Raw genomic sequence first — 17,077 nt, 5'->3', positions numbered from 1 at the left:
TGACAGACTGGGCATCCTCATCAGCCAATGGGAGCAGAGACACCATTAGGCACAGACCTGAGGGCACAGGTTCATGTGCCCACTCTCATAGAGGCCCCTTTTATATTTCCAGAATGGCTTGGCCAAGAGTTCTGACATTTTTCACAGATGTAGGACAGGTTATCAGAACTCTGTGTATTGATTTTGACTGAAATCAATCTGTTGATTTTTAATGGTTTTTTAAAAAAAAATTTTTTAAACCTTCAAAAAAGTCTTAAGTGGTTTCTTTTATGACAGAAAATTACAAAAAAAAAATCTGTAATTAAAGCCCCCCTCCCACCTTGGACCATCATTCCACCCCTATGTGGAGGAATCTGCCCATTGCCTTCATAAAAAAGGGTAAAACATGCACCACCACCCCTTTTTGCCCAACCCTTTACATTTCCAGAATGGCTGGGCTTAGGGTTCTGAAATTGGGCACACATGTAGCCCAAAATGGCAGGACTGTGTGTATCTTTATTTCAAGGAAACTGGTTAATCCTGTGATTTTTAATGAAATTTCCCCTGCTGTAGTAAAGCAACCAGAAAGAGTTATCTCTATCCATAGAATACCTCACAACTAGTGAAAGTGGAACTAACTGATGCATCTGAATAAACAACATTTTTAAACAAATGCACTATACTCAAGTTGGTTTGTGATCCGAAAGGACTGCATGAGAATTGTGAAGCAAGGTGCAAGTGTTGTGGTTTTAATTTAAATTTCTTGCAAATACACTAGGGGGCTATTCCCACAATCGGGGAAAATCGGGCTAAGAAAGCCTAGCCTGATCTTTCCCGATCAGAACCACTGGGCTGGGCTGCGAGCCCGGTGGTTCTGGAGCAGGTAACCTGCTCAAGAATGCCTGCCCCAAAACCAGGTTTGCAGAGCGAGCACTCTGCAAACCTGGTTTTTAAAATCATAAGTAGCTGCAGCACAGCTTCACGCCATGCCTATTCACGAGTAGACCCATGGAGGGGAGGTGAAAAGCCAGCTCCCAGCTCCGGGGGTCTCCCCAGTATGCCCTGCGCACTCGCGCAGGGCATACTAGGGCTTCCGGGGGCCACACGGCCCCCGAGCTCCCCAGCCCCCACCGGTTCCATCTTGGAGCCAGCAATTGTGTGGTCAGCCAATGCGGCCACCTAGGGCTCCCTCCCCGCTCACCACCCCAAACCAGGTCTCCTGGATCGTGAGACCTGGTCCTATATGTCAAAGTTGGTTTGGGGTGAACTGTGGAGCAAGGGACATGTGTTGAGTCCCAGTTAGGTTGTGAATGGTCAAGAAGCAATGTGAATCAACTGGGGATTGCGTAGTCTTTATATATCTCTTTTTGGGGGCAAATGCACTCTGGCCCAGAACTGTGGGTTTGTGGTAAATGATCAAGAAGATGTGTGGCTCCTTTGGGGATTGTGTAGTCTTTTTTCTTTCTTTTCCCCAAATGCACTCTGGCCCAGACCTGTGGTTTTGTGGCAAAATGTATATATATGGAGAGGATGCTTATGTTGCACCCCCCCCATTTGGACCCTAGACCCTAAGCTTATTAGGTCCAGGGTCCAAATTTATCCAGCTATACCTCTGAATTGGAGGGTCCTCCAGGCTCCAGCATCATCACAGGGCCTAGGGAATGCTACTGTGGGTCAGTGGGCCAAGAAGGAGTGGCCACTGAAGGACTCAGAGGTGGCAACTCTTTTAAGGAACCACTACCAATATTACCATGCCCTTTAGTGGTTTTGGCAGCTCCCCTTTTCACCTTCCAAGGGGAGGGGAAGGAGCTGCCACTGAAGGACATGATGGTGGCAGCAGCAATAGTAGCAACTCTTCTTCTCACCCTCCAAGGGTGGGAGAGGGAGGAGTTGCTGTCATTGGTTTATCACTGGCCAATATGCTTTCAGGGGAGGGAAGAAGTGTGGGGCCAGGCCTGCTATGGGGAGTAGGGGCCGAATGCAGTGTCCCATCCCAGGGAGCAGTGCAACCTGGTGCCAGTCCTGCTCACCCATATCCCATTAGCCGCCAAACCCATTGCCAGAAGTACAAGGAGTTGTCAGGATTAGGTCATCTTATCAAAGGTTGGCCAGATGACCAGTAAAGAAAATCAAAATAATGTAGGCATTTAGGTAATCCCTTTTATAGAGTAGGAGTGACCAATCTGAGGCTCTCCAGCTATTTTTGGACTATCTCCTATCATCCCTAACTGCTATGTATTGCAGCTGGGGGATGATTGGAGTTGTAGTCCATTGGCAACTGGAGAGCCTTAGGTTGTCCAGACAGAAGCTTTTCTGACTTGTAATTCCATTCTGCAATCATGGGAAGTTCAGGCTCTGTTTCCTTTGCAGTTGGGAGCACTGGGAACTTCCATTGTGGTTATAAAAATAATCCTGCTTATTTGTACACCTACAGGTTTATCAGGGGAGCAACAGCAAACACATAAGCAATGCTATTTACTATGCACGGTTTACTCAGTTGGTTTTCATATTTTCCCTGAGCCAGTTAAGTCAGCGGCCTTGACTGGCCCCAGACTTAACTAGTTACAGAGAATTGAGAGCAAACTGCTCCTTCAAGCCCCACCCTGAGCAAGTGAGCCAGAACCACACACCTTGCTCAATCCTCACACTTCCCTATGCAAAACAGGTGCCAGGAAACCTCTCTACATTCCAAACAGCTGACAACTGAAACAAGACTGAAGGTTTCTTACTCAGCCTGTACTGTTACCATTAATCAAGGGATGACAGGTTAAGCAAAGGTGCCCTGGGGAGAAAGGGCCCAAAACTATTTGTGCAGCCACACTGACTGGCAGCAACTCCCCCAAGCTTTGAGGTAGGAGTCTTTCCCAGGCCTAGATAGAGATGCTGCCAACCTGGGACCTCTTACATGCCAAGCAGGCTCTTCCACTGTGCTACATGAGCCCCTGGTGGCGCAGTGGTAAAACTGCCGCCCTGTAACCAGAAGGTTACAAGTTTGATCCTGACCAGGGGCTCAAGGTTGTCTCAGCCTTCCATCCTTCCGAGGTCAGTAAAATGAGTACCCAGAATGTTGGGGGCAATATGCTAAATCATTGTAAACCGCTTAGAGAGCTCCGGCTATAAAGCAGTATATAAATGTAAGTGCTATTGCTATTGCTACAGCCGCACCCCTGTCTTACTGCCCTGGTCAAGAGTGGCAAATCGCTGGGGGACAGTGGTAGTCACCAATTTTTGTCATCGTTCATGTCCCTTTGTTAGGACTTGGCCAGGGTTGTGGGCCCGGTTGTATCCGACAAGGCCTAGCTGGACCAGCATTCTGCTTCCCAAAGTGGCCAACTGGCCCTCTTTCAAACAACTCCTCCCCTCATCTTCCTCCTGCAGCTTTCACTGACCCAGAAGGTCCACTTGTCAAATGGAAGCAAGCCCCTGTCCGTCAAAGTAAGTGAGGCTCACTAGAGAACACAGATCATGGCATCCCATAGAAAACCTGCAAATGCATCAATGGCAGACCCTGGAAGTACAGCAGATCTCTGGGATCTTAAGAACAGAAGAAGAGTCCAGCTGCTGGATCAGGCCCAAGGCCCATCTAGTCCAGCACCCTGTTTCCCACAGCAGCCCACCAGATGCCTCTGGGAAGCCCACAGGCGAGAGGAGAGAGCATGCCCTCTCTCTTGCCGTTTCTTCCCTTCAGTTGATATTTAGAGGCATCTTGCTTCTGACGCTGGAGGCAGCCTATTCAATATGACTGCAATATTCATATGGCAATTCCATGTATGCTAACCCCCATAGTACCTTTAGATGCAGAACTTCCTGGCAGGGGTGTGCACTGAACCGGCTGGTCTGGTACAGTTTGAGTCCAAACCGTACCCAAACTGGATCGAGCCAGTTCGGTCTGGCACCCCCTCAAACCACCACCACCCAGTTCTGTCCAGAGTGTGTGCAGACCTTGTATGGGTGGAAATTTTTTTGAAGGGTTTTTTAAAAACTTACCCCCTCCATGGGGCTTCCCTGAGGCAGCGGCGGAGGGGTGTGTGTGTGTGTGCTTCTGTGGAGGTTCCCCCTTCCCCTGCTGGCCTTCCTATGTTCAAAAACAGCCCCGTTTGGCCATTCTTCAGCCCGTTTGGGCTTTCCCCCCAGCACGGCAGCTATTTGGGAGGCCACCACACCTGCGCAATGGGCTTCTGCAAGGCCTGGGCATGAAATGTAGGTTAGTATTATTATCCTTGTAGTGCAGCAGGAAGTGGAGGCTGAGTGATGGTGGTTTGCCCAAGTCCATTTACTGACTTCCTGGTGGAGGCAAGAACTGAACTGGGGACTTCACTGCTCACAACTCAGCTGCTGAGTCACCATATTTTGCAACTGTTCTCCTTCTGGAAGTCATGAGTTTTGCTAGGACCATGGCAGTCAATGTGCAAATGTTTAAATATTGTAAAGGGTTTGATGGCGAGGTGTGGGGGTGGGGGGATGGAAACATTTCCAGAATATTGGTACTAAAGTAGCTATATTAAATAAGATGCACATTACATTCAGATGTAAGTAATGATACCGTAAGAACAAAAGAGCATTAGAAAAGACCTGCTGGATCAGGCCCAAGGCCTATCTTGTCGAGCATCCTGTTTCACACACTGGTCCACCAGATGCCTCTGGGGACCCCACAAGCAGGAGATGATGAAAGCATGCTCTCTCTCTCTCCTACTGTTATTCCCCTGCAACTGGTATTTAGAGGCATCTTGCTTCTGAGGATGGAGGTGGCCTATAACCCCCAGACTAGTAGCCACTGATAGACGTGTCCTCCATGAATTTATCTAAACCCCTCTTAAAGTCATCCAGGCTGATGGCTGTCACCACATGTTGTAGCAGAAAATTTCATAGGTTGATTATGCATTATGTGAAAAAGTACTTCCTTCTGTCAGTCCTGCATTTCTTGGCAATCATTTTCATGGGATGACCCCTGGTTCTAGTATGCGAGAGGGAGAAAAATGTATCTCTCTCCACACATGCATAATGTTATAGACCTTTATCATGTTGCTCCTCAGTCGTCTTTTTTCTAAACTAAAAAAGCCCCAAGTATTGTAGCCTTATTATCTCGTAAAGAAGGTGCTCCAGATGCCTGATCATCTTGGTTGCCCTCTTCTGCTCCTTCTCCAGTTCTACAATGTTCTCCTTAAGATACAGTGACCAGAACTGCACACAGTACTCTAAATGTGGCCGCACCATAGTTTTGTATAAGGGCATTATAATATTGAAAGTTTCTTTTTCAACCCCCTTCCTCTTGGAAGTTAAGGACTTTGCTCTGGCTCTTGTCTCAAAACAGTGGAGGACAGACTAGTGAGTCAGAGGGCTAGAGAGTCAAGACACTGGTCATCCCTTCTCTACTGCTCTGACACTATCCCTTTGGAATGTAGATTGCTACTCTTAGGGACTAACTTCCTCCCTCCCTTCTCTTCCTGTTCCTTCTACCTTGCAACATGCAAGCAAGCTCCTCTCCCTGCACCATGTGTGCAGAGAAGATGCAGAATCCATCTGCACCCAGCTAGATAGATAGATTAGAGATCCTAACTCCTCACTTTCCTATCCAGAATGGAGTTCTCTAATAAATGCCTTATATATTGATTTGAAGCTATGAACTGGCTCCAAGTTACTTTACTCTCAGCATACACGCATGCCTAACTAAATCCGCTGTGTTGTGCCTCTGTGCACTCTGCTATAATTGAAAAAGGGTTTCTCTACCAGAGAGAATTCCCAACACTTCCTAATGATTCCAAGCCCATGTCTCCTTTTTTGAACATGATAAAGCACTCTAGGAGGAGGTGACTTGGAGTGGAGAAACAGCAGGAGAGAAGAGCTCTTAACCCTTTCTTCAACAGCTCCTTCTCCACTCCATTCTAAAGTGGCATTTCTCCTCATGAGCCTCCAAATGCATATTTGGAGGGAAAACATATGTGGTCCAAACCAAGTGGAGAGGGAGTGACAATGTGAAGAGGCTGAGAAACAGTTGGAGGGAAAACTTATTGTAAAACCCCACTCCAAATCTCTCCCTGAGTCCATTTTGGTGACCAATGGTGCATCCAGTTTTGGCTCAGGATCTCTGTGCACTGGAGATACCAAATGCTGCTTCCCTTGTACCTCTCTCTTTCCTTTTTTTTAAAGGAGGGGGAAGGAGAGCCTTCCTGATGCCCCATTAATCTGCTGCCTGAGGTGGCCACCTCACTTCACCTCATGGAAGGGCCATCCCTGAGAGCATCCACACATGAGAGATCCACTTTACTAATGAGTGGCATGACTGGAATTCATCTTTGCAGCTTGGGAACAGAGGTGGGTAATATACCAGTTGAGGCAAGTTATGGGATAACCCTTATTAAAGCTTTAGTGTTCAAAATACATTGTACAACATTCTGGGGCTATTCACATGCCTGCACATGGTCGGGCAGGCAGCAGAGAAAGCAGGGTTCAACCTACCTTCCTCCAGACGACCGCTCTAAGCCCCTGTGGCGCCCCACACAACCAGCGCTGCCAGGAGAAGCACAGATGACTATCCACGCTGCTCCAGGCAACACGGGTAAACGGAGCCTGGGACCCGTTGTCCTGGCCTCTGAGAATCCCACAGTACACCGAGCACAGTGCACTAGGTGATTCCTCCAGGGGACGGGCGCTCTTGGTGCCCATCTCTGTGCAAGCAGCTTGCACTGACACATGATCCCAGGATCCGGGTTTGCGCCCTTAACCTTGGCTAACAGCCGGGCTTTGGCGCGGAGTTAAGTGTCACAGCACCGCTGGGATCCACACAGATCCCAGCAGTTCTCACAGGCAGCCAAGCCTAGGCTTGGCTGCTTGTGAGAACAGCCTCACTGGTTAACCATTGTTTATGCCTGTATATGTTGCTTGGTCTGGGGGTTAGTGAGGTAAGCATGGCAACTGTTGCTAGGTTCTGGGATTGACTGGGAGAGTTCCAAAGATCTCGGAACCTAGCAAGTAGAGTCAGTCAGTTGGAAGTTAACTGCCAGAGAAGAAGCTGGCAGAAAGGAACTCAAGACTGTGAGATGGTGAACTGTAACTGGCTGTGCCTTGAACTGTGTTGTTGCTTGGGAAGAGGAGAGAGGGCATGCCCTCAACTCCTGCCTGTGGCTTCCAGTGGCATCTGGTGAGCCACTGTGCGAAACAGGATGCTAGACTAGATGGGCCTTGGGCTTGATCCAGCAGGGCTGTTCTTATGTTCTAAGATTCAACCTTTGTTTCATTTGCTGTTTTTTTCTCTTTGTGAAACAATATGTCCTCTTTATTTTTAACGCATTTTGATTTTCTCTGTTGGAAAATCCATGCCTAAAGCATTATCCCCTGGCAATAGCTCCCATGAGAGAAATAGTGGCAGCTTCGTATACAGGACCATCACACCCCCATCTGGTAGTAATGGCTTTATTAGGAACAACCAAACAACCAGAGGTGCCAAAGTCCAAGGTAAGAGCGCCTCTGCAAGAAACCGTTTTGAGTTCTCCGGAACACTTCATTAGGCTGGATGGCAAAATAAAAGAACATTAGGTGTCCCCATTTTTAGAAAATATAAAATCTAGATACTTTTTTATATACAATGTAAAATCTAACAGGTATTTCAGTGCATCCTGAAATCATTGTCTAGCACTAGTGAGGCAAATTCAATGTCTGTCTAACTCCTCTTACACTTACACTTAATCGGAAGATTCTTATAAACTGCAAACTGTCTACTACATTATACCCAGCTTCCCGCTCCAAGTTAGTAAGTTTGTTTGTTTTACATTCAGCCTGATGAAGCATTCTTGGGACTTTAACTGTGAGCTTTCTGCTCACAATATTTTGCCAGTTTGGATGATCCTAATAAATGTATTACCAGACTGTGACTTTTGAATTTTTTCTAACAGACCAACATGGCTGTGACAAATCCTTCATGTTTGTCCATGACAGTTTGAACAGAATGTTTATTAAGAGATTGGAAGTGTACAACATTTAATTTAAAAAAAATTAAACTTCAGTGTAGGGTTGCGAACTAGGGACATTTATAGAGGACATGCAACTATTTTGAGAACTAAATGACTTTTTTCTTTTTCTTATTCTCCCCCCCCCCCCCCCCCCGTATTAGGAGGAATAGAGACTATTTTGGGGACCGAAACACTTTTTTTGCACGTGTTGTGGTGCCCAAAGTTCTGGGGAGCAGCTGGAACAAATTGATGGCTCAGAGCACCTTCCTCTAATTAGCAGCTTCTCTTCTTCTGTCTCCTTTCCCTGCCAGCATCCTACTGACCATCCATCTAGTGGGGAAGCCAGAGGGGAGGTTCTACTTCAGTGACAAGTTGCAGAGCTACGTGATGCAGGAGCACAGATAGGTGGGCCCGGCAGGTGCAGCTTGCTTGCTTCATCTGGTGGCGGCGACAGCAGCAGTGAGAAGCTAGAAGCTACCTAACTTTACTCAGCAGTTAGCTAACTAACTTTACTCAGTTATTTATTTTATTATTTTAATTATTTTTTACATTTTAAAAAGTCACCTTTTAAAGTGGCGAATCACTTCTGTTTCTCATGGAGAGAGCAACTGGCCCTATCCAACCCCAGCACAGCATTCCTTTAGTGGCTGATGCTGGCATTCCCTTGCATTTCTTTTTAGTTTGTGAGCCCTTTGGGGACAGGGGAGCATCTTCTTATTTGTTTTTCATTGAAAACCACTGTGAAACCTTCTGTCGACTTTTTCCACCATCTGGACCTGGCAGCCCTACTTCAGTGGGAGGGACAGGGGAGGGACCCTGTTGCACATTATTCCCCTTGCAAAATGTTCTGCGCTTAGTGTGGACAGAAAACAGTGGGATGGACTAGCATGAGACCTGCTAGGAATATAAACACCCAACTGTGACTCCTCATGCAGTTCATTGTGCAAGCTCATAGAGGCTCATGTGAAAAAGCCCTCCATCTGAGAGAGGGTTGTTGCATTATTTCTGCTGCAGGAGCAAAAACCATGTTGCCTTTTTGGTAATGAATCATTTTCTCATTGCCAGTTTGTGGAAAAACTAGAAGGAGTTGTTTTTTGTTTGGTTGGTTTTTGCAAAATTAAAATTAAAAAGCTAATTTTTTTTGTTGCTATCATTATCTTGTAAATAGAACTTTGAAATAAATAATTAGAATGCCAGCTGCAACATCTGCGCTACATCTTTGATCATCGAGCAGTTTCTATAACAACAATCCAAAACAGCAGACAACATTTGCTGGAGTTTCAGGCAAAGAAAGGCCTTCCTTATCAGGAATGTTCTAAGATCAGGCAAGTAGCTTTCATAATTATGGTCAAATTTTGATCTTACTATACCAAAGTGTGGATTGTAAGTTTGTAAGTAGTTAAAGATCTTGCTAAATGAAAGTATACCTTAGTTTCATTTTAAGTTCAGTTTTAGCAGTTGCAAACTTACAAATGGAAAAGTAAGTCAGGAAATAACCAAAAGATTATAATAACAACCCTGTCCTATGCAGCCAAACAGGAAAACACTTTTGAAGAGTCAGACTGACTTAGTTTTCTAAGTTGGAAATTCTCTTGTCTCCTATGATTTGAATAATTTTAACTGTGGACTGATCAATAATTATTTAACTACTTTTGTCACTGTGGAAGTATAGTATAGGGATGAAACAACTATGAATTGATTTTGCTCCAATATATGGATTTCCCAGCAGAGGGACCCCTTAGTCTACCAGCATGCTGCATAAATTACTGCTTTGTTAGGAAGAAATTTCCATCTTCTGTTTTGTTCCTGTCAATAATTCCTGTCTGTCTATCTATCTATCTATCTATCTATCTATCTATCTATCTATCTATCTATCTATCATATTTTTACCTCTCTGGGTGGTTTACAACAAAAACAGAAAAGTTAAAACATTAGTTAAAACAAATAACAGATAAAATAAATAACAACAAAAGGTCAAAATATTACAATTATTAAAAACCTTTTTAAAATGTTAAAACTATTAAAATGGTATTTAATTAAAAGCCTGGGTAAACAGATACATCTTTAAAGATGTTTAAAAAATTGTCAGAGATGGGGAAGTTCTTATTTCAGCAGGGAGCACATTCCAAAGCTTCGGGGCAGCAGCACAAAAGGCTCATCCCCAAGTAGCCACCAGATGAGCTGGTGGCAACTGCAGACAGACCTCTCCTGATGATCTCAATGGGCAGTGGGGTTCATGACGAAGAAGATGCTCCCTTAAATACCCTGGGCCCAAGCCATTTAAGGCTTTATAGGTTATAACCAGCACCTTGTATTTTGCCTGGAAACTTACTGGCAGCCAGTGTAGCTCTTTCAATACAGGAGTAATATGGTCTCTCGAGATAACCCAGAGACCAACCTGGCTGCTGCATTCTGAACCAGCTGTAGTTTCTGGACTACATACAAAGGCAGCCCCACATAGAGCACATTGCAGTAATCCAGTCTGGAGGTTACCAGCGGATGTACCACTGTCCTGAGGTCATTTAGCTCAAGAAATGGATGCAGCTGGCATATCAACCAAAGCTGATAGAAGGCACCTCTGGCCACTGCCTCAACCTGGGACACTAGGGAGAGGTTCGGATCCAGAAGCGCCCCCAGACTGCGTACCTTGCAATAAGCAATTGCAAGAAGGAAATATAGTTTCTGGAATGACGAAACACAAAAGTAATTTGTGCACATAATCCTGTGAGGTAAAAGCAGCCATCCAGACACTTTGAAGTGCACAAGAGAAAATGTCATTCACTTCATGAGGGCACTTTGTGTCCCTCAAAACAGATGCAGTCACAACATGAATGACAAAGGGCCTAATTACACTTATTTATACTAGTCTTTGCCCCAGTGAATAGCATAAAGTGTGAAGGGAAGCTATATGCCTGTAAAGATATCATGGGCATGTGCCAGGGAGCCCTGGATGGTTGTGGTTTTCTCACAAGTGTCCATGGCATGTCCCTGTATCTTCTGAGGCATGCATCTTCCCTTCACAGCCCTTAATCACTGAAGTAGGGCTTCCACAGGAGAATGTGGGTCTGTGCCCACCCTGGCAACCACAACAAGAAAAAAAGTGCAGTTAAAGGGAGTTGTGTTAACAATCACTGTGTTAGTAGCCTTGGAAAGGAAGCTCCAGTTGGCACTGAAGGAAGGAAGGAAGGAAGGAAGGAAGCTACTCTCCCCCAAATTAATGGCAGTTTGGGTATGCAGTGGTTTTCATTGAGACTGCAGGGGGAAAGGGAAGGGCTAAATTCCCTCTTTCTTTTACTATGGTCCTGATCCTGATCTCTACCACCGCCCACAGCCATCTCAATGTGAGACTGCAACTACAAGTTGCAAGGTTCCCAAATCCATGTTTGCCTCATAACTTTCAGAGAGGGAAGGGTGGGCTTCAAGAATGAAAATACGTTGGATGGGGGAGACACTGCGTGGGGAAGGGGTTGTGGTGAAATATCAGAGTCCAAAGGCCTAGGCATGACTTCATGCCCACTGATTCTCCCCTGCAACTGCCTGCCCTCCCCCCAACCCCGCTCCTTTCATTTGCATTACCTCAACAAAGAGGAATCTAGGAAACAGTGTTTGGCCAGGGTAAGGTGTCATTCTCTCCTTACAAACATTGGGTACAGTCCAGAGAAATAATTGGGACCTTAATTCCTATTGACCTCCATGGGAGAAGTGCACCTAACTACCTTTGGGTGGTGTCGATTAGCTAAGCCTCTGTACTTAAAAAAAAATCTTACACATTTAAAATATTAAGGAAAGCATTGCAAAGTACCTTCTGGTTTTTCAAAACTGTACATCCAAATCCAGTTTAAGCTGAAACATGGCCGGTGCCAACTGTTCATTTTGGAAGGCAGGGCTTGGGAAGCCTCAGAATGTTTTAATGTGTGACATCGCAGAAATGCCTTTCTGATGCATAAAGAACACACATTCCTTTGAATTGCTTCTTACTTTGCAGGAGAGCTTGCTCTTTGTAGATATTTCCAGCCCTTTGAAAGTCTACTGAGTCATTTTCAGTTCCAACAGTGACCGGAGTCCAGATGGTAACTTCTAATTCCCCACCATAAATTACATCAGAAATCAAAGAAGAATTTCTACACATGTGAGTGTATTGAGGAGCTGAAACTTAATCCTGACAAGACAGAGGTGATGATGGTTAGTAGAAGGCCAGATCAGGGTATGGGGTTTCAGCCTGTTCTGGATGGGGTTGCACTCCCTCTGAAGGAACAGGTTCACTGGGGGCTCTTCTGTATCCGGTGCTGCTCCTAGAAAATCAGGTGATGATGGTAGGCAGGAGTAAATTTGCTCAACTTTGGTTGGTGCACCAGCTGCAACCCTTCCTTGGTAGGCCTGATCTGTCCTTTGTCACCCATGCCTTAGTCATGTCGCATACACTCCTACATTTCAAAAGTCAGAATAGAGACTCTGTACAGCAAGAATCACTGCTGAGCCCCCCACCCCATCGCATACTATGTTATATGGTTGAAGGCTCTTTTCTCCTGCTATATGCTGTGTTTGCCCCTGCTAACTGGGCAAAGAGGCACCTTTTTAACATAGTGATTCTCTTTATTTAGCAGGGGGAGAGTAACTGGCCCTATCCACCCCTAGCACAGTTCCTCCAGTAATTGTTGCTGATATCTATCTTATATTTCTTTTTAGATTGTGAGCCCTTTGGGGACAGGAATCCATATCTATCTATCTATCTATCTATCTATCTATCTAACTATCTATCTAACTATCTATCTATCTATCTATCTATCTATCTACATATATATCTGTCTCTATATAAACCGCTTGTTGTTGTTGATAGTAATTGGTTCAGTTTTTGAAATCTTAAAAATGTTTAATCTCCCAGTGATGCACTTTTAGAACAGCAGTAACTCATATTTACTATTTGGGAAAACAGTTACAAGTGGTGGTGTGTGGAGGGAAGAGAAGGGAAGCACATTGGCATTTCATGTGTAGACAACCAAGAAAGAATCGGTTTAGTCACAGCTTGGATTTAGTCACATGGTTTAAAAACAGGGGCATTTGTTTGGTGACACATGTACTTCGGCATGATATCATAAAGACCAAAATTGATCTAGATAACAGTAATTCCGTTAATATTTATTTGTTTGTAAGATTTGTAGACTGCCCCAAACTTCCATCTCTGGGTTGGCTTACAACAACATGAAACAAATTAGAAATGAAAACCTTAAAACAATTTAAAACCACAGTCAAGTTAAAAACCTTGCATAGAAAATGAGTTGTTAGGGACTTTTAAAAAGTTGTCAGAGATGGGGAGACAGCAGGGAGCACATTCCAGAGTCTCAGGGCAGCAACAGAGAAGGCTGTCCCTGCATAGCCACCAGGAGAGCTGGTGGCAACTGCAGATGAACCTATCCAGACAATCTCAATGGGCGGCGGAGCTCATGGCAAAGAAGATGTTCTCTGAAACACCTAGGGCTTAAGCTGTTTAGGGCTTTATAGGTTACTAGTAATTTTAAGCCCGTTAAAATAACGGGCGCTAGTACCTGTTGTTGTTGTTCCCTTTATTCCTTTCCTCTCTCGTTCGCCCTCCTTTCCTTTTATTTTGTTTTTTTTCCTGTCTTTCCTTTGTCTTCCTTTTCTCTCTCTCTTCCTCTGTTTCCTTGTCTTCCTTTCTTCTCTCCCCCTCTTCCTTTCTTTCTTCCACCTCTTCTAACTCCCATCTTTCTGTTTTCTTGGTCTTTTCCTCTTTTCTTTCTTTAATGGGCTTGTTCTTTGGGGCTGGCTGCTCCTCCCTCCCTCCCCCCCCCTTTTTTGGGGCCCTTCTCCCTCATTTCTTTCTCCTTTTTCTTCTTCTTCCTTCCTTCTCTCTTTCCTACTTTCCCTCCCTCCCTCCTTGTTTCTATTGTCCTTTTCCTTCCCTCCTCTCTCTTTTCTCTCCTTCCTTCTTTTTATCTTTCTATTGTCCTATCTCCCTCCCTCACTCCTTCCCCCCTCTCTCTCTCTCTTTCTTTCTCTGCCGCTGGCTCCGCTGCCCTCCCGCCCACCCTCCCTCCCAAGTTCTGAGTCCTTCGTCCGGGCCAAATTGGCCCACGCCGCCACCACCACTGCCCGTTGGCCGCCCACCCTCCCAACTGCCGAGCCCTCCTTACCCCGGCCATGTCCGTCGGGTTAAAAACTCCTTAATTTCCGAGAGAGAGAGGAGCTCGCAAGCAGAGCTCCTCTCTTTGCAAAGACTCTGCCTGTACTGGCGGTTTGGGCGTAAAGGACGCCCTTTACGCCCAAACCGCCAGTACGGGCAGAGCCGTTGCAAAGAGAGGAGCTCTGCTTGCGAGCTCCTCTCTCTCTCGGAAATTAAGGAGTTTTTAACCCGACGGACATGGCCGGGGTAAGGAGGGCTCGGCAGTTGGGAGGGAGGGAGGGCGGGCGGCCAACGGCAGTGCTTGGGGTGAAATGGCCGCCCGTGGGTTCCGTGCAAGGAGGACCGGGGATTGGCCCGAAACGGCTGCGGGTGGGGCTGGGACAGTGATGGGAGGCGGGCGGGCGGGCAGACAGCGATGAGGACCGGGGATAGGCACGAAATGGTCACCGGTGGGGCCGGAACGGTGGTGGAGGGTGGGCGGGCGATGGCAGGAGGTCAAGTGTTTGGTGGCTTTGGGACACTGGCGTTGGCGGTCCTGTCTCCCTTGGGCTGTTCTGGGCCTGCGCTTCGCGCAGGCCCAGAACAGCCCAGAGAGACAGGGACGCAGATCCCCAACGTTCCAAGGCCACGGCCACTCACTTAGCCTTTTATTATATAGGATAAACAGCACCTTGTATTTTGCCCAGAAACTTATTGGTAGCCAGTGTAGCTCTTTTAGTATAGGAATATACGAAAGGTAATTGTAGTGTAATAACTCAGTTATTATTCATAACTGATATTATCTGATAAAAATTGATGATAATTCAGTTTAAACTAGAAAAACGATTGCCCAAGAATATTATGAACCTTTCAAAATTCACTGCAACATGTGAAATATCAGATTGTATTCTAACTGGTAACTTAGTATTCATGCACATGTATTTACATACCATGAACATCAGCGTATCCCTCCCACCATTCACATATATTAACTTCTAGAAGTTTGGAGGAAAGAGCTGAAACTCCAAGCAAAGCAACTTTGACGCATGTATGTGCACACTAACAGCAATTTTTTTACTAGGCACCCCCAAACCCCCTTAAGCAGTAAAACATAGTGAGGGTATTCTCACGATCACTGGAAATCTGGCTAAGGGAGCTTAGCCCACTTTCCAGTCATCGTGAGAACCAGCGGGCTCGCAGGCGAGCCCAGTGGTTCCTTGGCGGCTAGCCCGCTAAAGCAGCCCTTCCCTTAGCCCAGGTTAGTGGAGCGAGCGCTCCGCTAACCTGGGCTTCCTGATTGTGTATTGCCGCGGTACGGCTCTGCACCGTGGCAACACACAAGGAGACCCCCGGCCAGGAGGCTGAAAGCAGCCTCCCAGGCTCAGGGGTCTCTTCAGTGATTACCAGGGACAGGCTTCAGAAAACAGGAACATGATCTCCCATAAATAGCTGGAGTTTATGCATTTAGTTCTTGTAAGGTAGAATTCTGGTTTCAACTTTACTCTCTGTAATAAAATAACCTTAATCAAAAGCTGTCCCTAGACCTTTCTAGACCAGTTTCTGAATGTGAGAAAGCTTTGTGTCCGCCCTCATACTTGGCTGCCTACATCCTCTGCAGCCTCATGCATCAGATTTCCTATTAGTTACAGCTGTATGAAATAGCATTGGCTCTTCTGAAAAAAACATAGTTAAGACCCCACAACCTGCAAGAATGCAGTTACGTTTTCTGGTCTGTTGACCTCCCAATTTACACTATAAAAATGTATTATAATGCACTGGCAGTAAAACTCCCCATGTTGTTCTTTTTTCTGCCCTTATCCAAGGGTATTTTAAACTAAAAGGAATATTGGATACAGTCCATATCACAATCATACAGGGAAAGGAAGGGTGGACCTTTTTAAGATTGGAGGTGGGGGCGGAGAAAAGGCTGTCTAGTTTCCAGGGGGTGGATAGGTAGATTTGTAGAGGCCCAGGTAATATTGTGATACCAGCCCAGCTGAGGAGGAGAGGGAGCTCAGTGGGTCAGAGGGCAGAGTCCATGGAAAATGCTCCATCTAACCCGATTCATACTAACAGCCGAAAACACAGGAAGAGACCTAGCAGACATCTTAAGTGAGCAGAGCCTCAGACATGTCAATTCACAGAGTGACCTACCTATCTCTCTCCCTCCCTCTCTCTCACACAGAGAGAGCAAGAAACAGACAGTCACTACGTATCCTTCATTTTGTCTTATTCATTAGCTTTTGCTTTATAGCTTAGCATGTCTGTTAGTTTCTAGCATTTGCTAACCTCTTCAGCCAGTAGCGTTTATAAGTTCTCTCTTTGTTTCTCTGCATCTCCCTTACCTTTCCTTTTTCTTTTCTCATGCATTGTGCAAGAGCCCTTATATCAAAACACAGAATGTAAGGAAACTAGCTACAGCATGGTTTGTTCAAATTTAATTCAGAAAGAATTCATTAAACAATTTGTGCTGTCCTCACATTGGAAACAATTCCAATAGCCCCACAGAACTGTGAGAGTGGTGCAAAATTATACAGGAATTGAGCATGCAATCAAACAATTAGAATTACTGTGAAGGGTTGGGGCAAACTGTAAATTGCAGGCCCCTGCATTAAAAGAAAAAGGCTCCTTGCTGCGCTGCAGAAAAAACACAATTCATTAATATTATGAGGCAACATATTTGCTGTAATTGATAGGACTACGCCTTTATCATTGTTTACCTAAGCTAAGCCAACTCTGAAGGAGTGGAAGCCCACAACTCACAGTTCACTCAACGGCCCCTGGACAGCAAGTCCCTCTCTCTTTTCCCTATGTGCGCTGACTGAGTCTGCTTGCTAAGGATTGCTCAGGGCAAGGGGTTGGGGAGAGGAGGAGCCATGAGAGGAGGGTGACTCATTCTGCTCATTGTCGGCTGCCTGCCGCCTCAGCCTCTCTGCTGTAGCTGTGTGTACTCTGCCACCGAGTTCTGCAAAAGAGCTGCTTTTCCTCTTCTGTGCCAGTGCTTCAGATGCCAACTTGAACAGAGAGCCACCTA

At 45.7% G+C, this 17,077-nt stretch overlaps 1 protein-coding gene and 1 long non-coding RNA gene across 2 annotated transcripts in view; one reads left to right on the top strand and one right to left on the bottom strand.

Annotated features, from left to right (window-relative positions):
* The window catches only part of ANXA11 (annexin A11), an 82,108-nt gene extending 65,250 nt beyond the window's left edge, over positions 1-16,858 (bottom strand). The window contains exon 1 of the mRNA XM_053307271.1: positions 16,764-16,858. The gene's annotated coding sequence lies outside the window, so the exon portion shown is untranslated. The remainder of the gene's footprint in view (positions 1-16,763) is intronic.
* Positions 6,969-9,247, top strand: LOC128349936 (uncharacterized). The gene is made up of 3 exons (XR_008319077.1): positions 6,969-7,117; positions 8,237-8,384; positions 9,094-9,247. It is a non-coding gene; the product is annotated as an uncharacterized LOC128349936 (long non-coding RNA).
* Positions 16,859-17,077: the final 219 nt, after the last annotated feature.

The sequence above is a fragment of the Hemicordylus capensis genome, chromosome 3, assembly GCF_027244095.1.
Source record: "Hemicordylus capensis ecotype Gifberg chromosome 3, rHemCap1.1.pri, whole genome shotgun sequence".
In the NCBI taxonomy this organism is placed as follows: Eukaryota; Metazoa; Chordata; class Lepidosauria; order Squamata; family Cordylidae; genus Hemicordylus; species Hemicordylus capensis.
This window is presented reverse-complemented; position numbering and strand designations above follow the sequence as displayed.